We start from the raw sequence: 5,366 nt of genomic DNA, 5'->3' as shown, positions 1-5,366 counted from the left end.
ACTAGCTCAGAAAGGCAGCAGCAGAGATGAGACCTCAACATGCTATTCCAGGATCTCATGGGAGACACCTTGGTGACAGGTGACATCAGAGAAAGCAAATAGGTATCAAGAACTATGAAGGGTCTGGGATTTCACCTTACTTGCAAGTTGGCAATTTAACCGGCCACCGATATGGATGCCTGCAGAAGACACAAGTCTCCAGGGTCAGAGACAGAAGACTTTATTACTTGTGGTGCAGGCAGCATGAACTTCCTATTTGTCCTGGTTCCTCCTAAGTCCCACAGAGACCACGTGGGTGAACCCAGATAGCCACTGGATGCAAATTGTGTTTTACTACAGCTGAGGAACTCCAAGCTGACAAATCCCAGTCCTTTCCAGTAGATTACAGACAAACCTGCCCTACTTATATCTCAGAGGGAGGCATTATCTTTTTTATATGGACAGTAAACAAACCTGCCCTCTGCTCTGCAGTAAGAAATTCTCTGTCTTCTGTGGCTGTTTGCTATACAAACATCCTTGAAAAGATAGCCAGAAAAAAATGTTGCCCACACCACTGCTTGTGAGCTGTATAGAAATGCCAAAGCCTCAGAGAGTTGTTTCTCAATAGCAGTAGCAGTGACACCCAATGGGTGGTGACCATTGTCTGTAAGGGTAACTGGGGCTGGAAGCTGGGGTCAGCAGCAGCCCTGGTCTTTACCCATTAGATGTCTGGGAGCACAGAAGGCTGCCCAGGGTACAGTGTAGTGGTTCAGTGAATAGACTCTAGAGCCAGACAGTCTGGCTTCAAATCCTGGTTCTGTTACTTTTTAGCTGTGTGGCCTTGAACAAGGACTTGACCTTTCTGTGCTCCAGTTTCTCCTGCTATATAATGGTAATAGCTCTTATAAGGTTATGTGAAAATTAATATGTGAGCTTACATATGCAAGGCACTTAGAAGAGTGTGAGCAGATTGAGAGCCACGTCGGTGTTAACTATAATTATTATTAATTATCATGACAATGCCACAGAGCTTGTGGTCATGCCTGTTTTTTGGCATTTGTGGGCAAGCTCTGTAACCCACACAGTTCCCTTGGAGTCTGTCTCAGAGATTTCTGGGAGGACACAGGGACCTTTGCTCCCTCCTCCCCACACTGACTTAATAAACAGGGCAGTAGGGCTGGAGTGGTGGTGGTTTCAGGTCCCAGGGAATCAGTCAGACTTCAGTTCGAATCTTGGCTTTACCATGTGCTTTCTGTGTGACTGGTGAGCAGCGTCCCTGTGGAGGGGACTCCAGGTTCTTACTACACAAGGGTCTGGATAAAGGGTCAATAAATCTCCCCTCACACAAATACCACACACACACACTGCATGTGACCCACCCGGTATAGACTCTGGGTCATCTTTGCCAGTGCCATTTTGATTATCATTGTTGTCATATTATTATCCAATGAGAAAGACTCCAGAGGGTATAAGATGAGACCTTTGCTCTTTTCCACCAATACTAAGTTCATCCTGGCCCTCTCGGTCTTTCTGCATGCCTCAAACTCCAGGAGACACATCAGGGCCCCCCCATACTCTCCTCGGCCATCTGATGTTTGAGGGCTCATTTCCCACCTACCACACTCTTCCCACCTGTCTCTCCAGTCAAGGCATACTCCCCTCCTGTCAGACCTTCTCACCTGTGGTCTTTATGTATGCAACACCTGTTTCTACCACCCCACCTCTCCATCCTCCTTCAGACCTTACTTCAATTGCCACCTCCCCAGGGAAGGCTTTCCTTACTTCCATCCAAGACCAGTCAGGTCCCCCATGCTGCACACACCATTAACATTTTATCAGACATGCTCAGTGCCTACCTAGGCACCCTGGGCTCCCACTGTCCCCGCTGGCATGGAAGGCCTCCTTCCTGCACCTGCATGGGAGTGGGGGAGGGGGAAGGCGCCCCATGCAAGGGCACCCACCTCCACACATTAGCTACTTTCAACCAAGGAGGTTGGGGATTGGTGGATAAATACCCATTTTTCACCCCCACCCCCATGACCCCCACCACTATTGCCCACCCCCATCAACCCCTAGGACTCTGAGGAGTGTTCTGTGCTGCACTGCCAGAGGTCTCCTGGGGGACTGCACCCTATTGTCCAGAGAAGTAACCGGCTTCAGTAGGGCAGCCTTTACTGGCCTCCTTCCCTTCTCTGTCTCACTTTCCTACCCTCTACCCATGTTTCCTTGGGTTGCCTCCAAAATAAATTGTTTGCCCTCGAATTCTTGCCTCAGCATCTCCTTCTGGGGGAGTCCAACCTAAGGCAGCAGTTTGCCCTATTATAATGAATTCCATATCTATTTGTAGTTGTTGGTCATCTCTCCCCCTGGATTGAGTCCGGTCCACTGCCATGTCTTCAAAGCCCATATAGTGTCTGGCACATAGTAAATGCTCAATAAATGATCCCAAGTTTCACGGCTGTGAGGTAGCCAGGATGGCAGCTGGTCACTCGACGCTCACCAGCATCCACAAAACCCATTGTTGGGGGCGGGGGCAGGAGTTGACTCCTTCTGAGCTGTAAAGGCCCCACATGCCCCACAGCCTGGACAGCTGGGCCAGCCCCCCAGGAACCCTGGATGACCCTTTCCAGCCCTGGTCATCACTCCTCGGGTGTCCCTGGAGCAGACACGCAGAGAGGGCACAAGTCCCAAGGCTGCAGGGCAGCCTAGTTGGGCTCTAACACCATTCCCGGACTCTTTCTCCCCTACCCAGTATCAGATTCCCCCTCGGGGAGCTCCCTGAGCAAAAGGACATTCCAGTGACGAGGGTCTACCCTACAAGGCCACCGAGCTAGCCAGCAGCTCCTGAGGGAGGGATCCCTTTCCTGAGCCAGTAGTGTCAGGCCTGGAATTAGCTACACCACCTGTGGTAAGGCTGGTCTCGGGGACTCCCAGGAGGCGGTGGTGGGGTAGGGGGTGGGGTGAGGGGTGGGGTGGAGGGAGGAGGGAGATGACCTCTGATAACTCGGTCTGAGACAGTCAGAGGATAGGAGAAGGGCACAGAAAGACATGGGGGCAGGGCATCTTAGGATCTCCCTCCAACTCTGTCTAGAGGCATCTGGGTCCGGTTCCAGCTCGGCCATTCACAAGATGGGTGACCCTGGGTGGGCGACTCTGGGTCTCAGGCTTCCTCCTCTGTAAATGGGAATAAATACAGTCTTCTACCTCCCAGGGTTCAGAGGACTGAAGTGAGTTGCTTTGAGTGGAGTACTCAGCATGGCATGTCATTATCTATCCCAAGTCTTTCAATCATCACTGACATTCTCCAAGACGCAATTATGATGATCTGTTTGTATCATAAGAGGAAACCAGGTCTGTGCAGCCAGGACGTTGGGAGGGGTGGGGTATGGGAGAGAGATGGAGACAGAGTTGGGGAGGGATCTGGGCTGAGTCCTCTTGATTCCTGAACATGGGGAGAAGCCAATGTCCTTGGAGTATGAGAAAGGTTCCAGAATGTTCAGTTTGCTACTGTTTGGGCCCCAATGCTGGTGGGGGAGGGACAGGACTTCTCAATGTGACAAAAAAAGGAAGCTGGCTTAAGATGGGCAGAGAGAAGCAGGGACTCTATATCTGGGCCTGACACCCGTGCTCCCCAGCGATGCTGGCCACTGCCCAGTCCTTCCTTATCCCACTCCTTCTGTGGTCTTGGGCAGGAAACACAGAAGCCTCAGTCCTATGTCATCCCACATGGAAGCTTTGATGGTGGGTGGCATAGGGGTCCAGGGCTCTGTCTAGGTGTCCAGGAGGGCTTTCTGGAGGAGGAGCCATCTGATCTGGACTTTAAAGGATGAATAGAGGGGCACCTGGGTGGCTCAGCCAGTTAAGCGTCTGCCTCCAGCTCAAGTCATGATCTCAGGGTCCTGGGGTCAAGCCCCACATTGGGCTCCTTGCTCAGGCGGAGAGCCTGCTTCTCCCTCTCCCCTCCACCCCCACCCCGCTCTGCTTGTTCACTCTGTCTCATGCTCTTTCTCCCAAATAAATAAAATCTTTAGGAAAAAAAAATAAAGGATGAATAGAATTTCCTAGTGGAGAAGTATGGGGTACGGGCAGTGGTATGTGAATGCATAGGGGTAACGGTTCACTTTAATTAACAAGAGTTCTCTGATCTCCTAGAGGACACCCACAGACAAGGCTGAGGCACAGGCCCGCCCCAAAGCAGCTCACAGTCCAGAACTGACAACAGAACAACGTACTGTGCACACACAGGCAACAGAACAACAGTAGGAGGTGCCACATTCTGAAACGTGAAAGGCTCTCAGTGTTCATCGCATGAAAAAAGGAGTGAATACACCTTTCTGAAGGCAGATTGTTGGAGGACAGAGGAAAAGCGCAACGAGGTGCGGGAGGGTACTCCTACCTACAAAGGCCTGGAGGTGGGGAAACCACAACCCCGCCTGGGAAGCAGTACTGGGGAGAGAGCAGTGGGTAGGAGTCTGGGTGACAAGATGAGCTAAGGCCACCTCCTGTTCCAGTGGTGCTGGGGAGCCACAGACGGACACTGAGCGGGGAAGCGAGGGTGGTGCCATCTAAGGAGGGCATCAGGGCCTGGTCTGGGCTGGCCTTGGCCTCCAAGAATTTCCAAGGCATGATGCAGGTCAATCTCACGCTGGTGATGCTGGCCCACAGGGGCAGGGTTGATGACAGAGAGACAGACACAGGAGAAGACAGAAGGACAAGGGAAGAATCTGAAGGGATAGAGAGACAAAGACAAAGAGATACAGAGAGAATCCGAGAGAACAAGACCACGAGAGATGGGGAGACAGGGAAATGAACAAACACGGGGTGGAGAGACACAGAGACAGAGAGAGACATAGAGACGCTCATTGGAAAGGAGACCAGGGGAGAAGATGATGAGTCAGAGACTTGCCAGATAGAAGGGGATAACCCAGGGAGCCCCCAGAGCAGTGGGAAATGGGATGGAGTTCTAACTCCCAACACCTGGAGGCAGGACCAGAGCAGAGAAGGGGGACAGGCGCCTCCCCACCCTACCTCGCCCCTACCCTGCACCCACAAGCAAGCCCTCTTCTGTGCTCCCCAGCACAGGTGGGCAAATTGAGGCCGGCCGATAGGTTGCCAGGGTCCTCCTGAGCCAGCGCTGTGCCCGCACGCCCACAAGGGACCTGTGTCACCAGGTTAAAAATGGAAACGGGTCGGGCTTTTTCTTTTCTTTTTTTTTTCCTTTGAGAAAATCCTAGGCCCAAATAAGGCGAGGGCTGTGGGGCGGCGGGTGAGCTGGCCAAGTCCTCCTGAGCAAGCGAGTGGCGGCTGGCCCGGCGGCCTGGGCTTGGGCCTCCTCCAGGACTCGCCCGGCAGCGGGGCGGTGCGCCCGGGAGCCTATAAGGGCCTCA

This window comes from Canis lupus, chromosome 20 (genome assembly GCF_011100685.1).
Source record: "Canis lupus familiaris isolate Mischka breed German Shepherd chromosome 20, alternate assembly UU_Cfam_GSD_1.0, whole genome shotgun sequence".
In the NCBI taxonomy this organism is placed as follows: domain Eukaryota; kingdom Metazoa; phylum Chordata; class Mammalia; order Carnivora; family Canidae; genus Canis; species Canis lupus.
Note: the sequence above shows the minus strand (reverse complement) of the source record.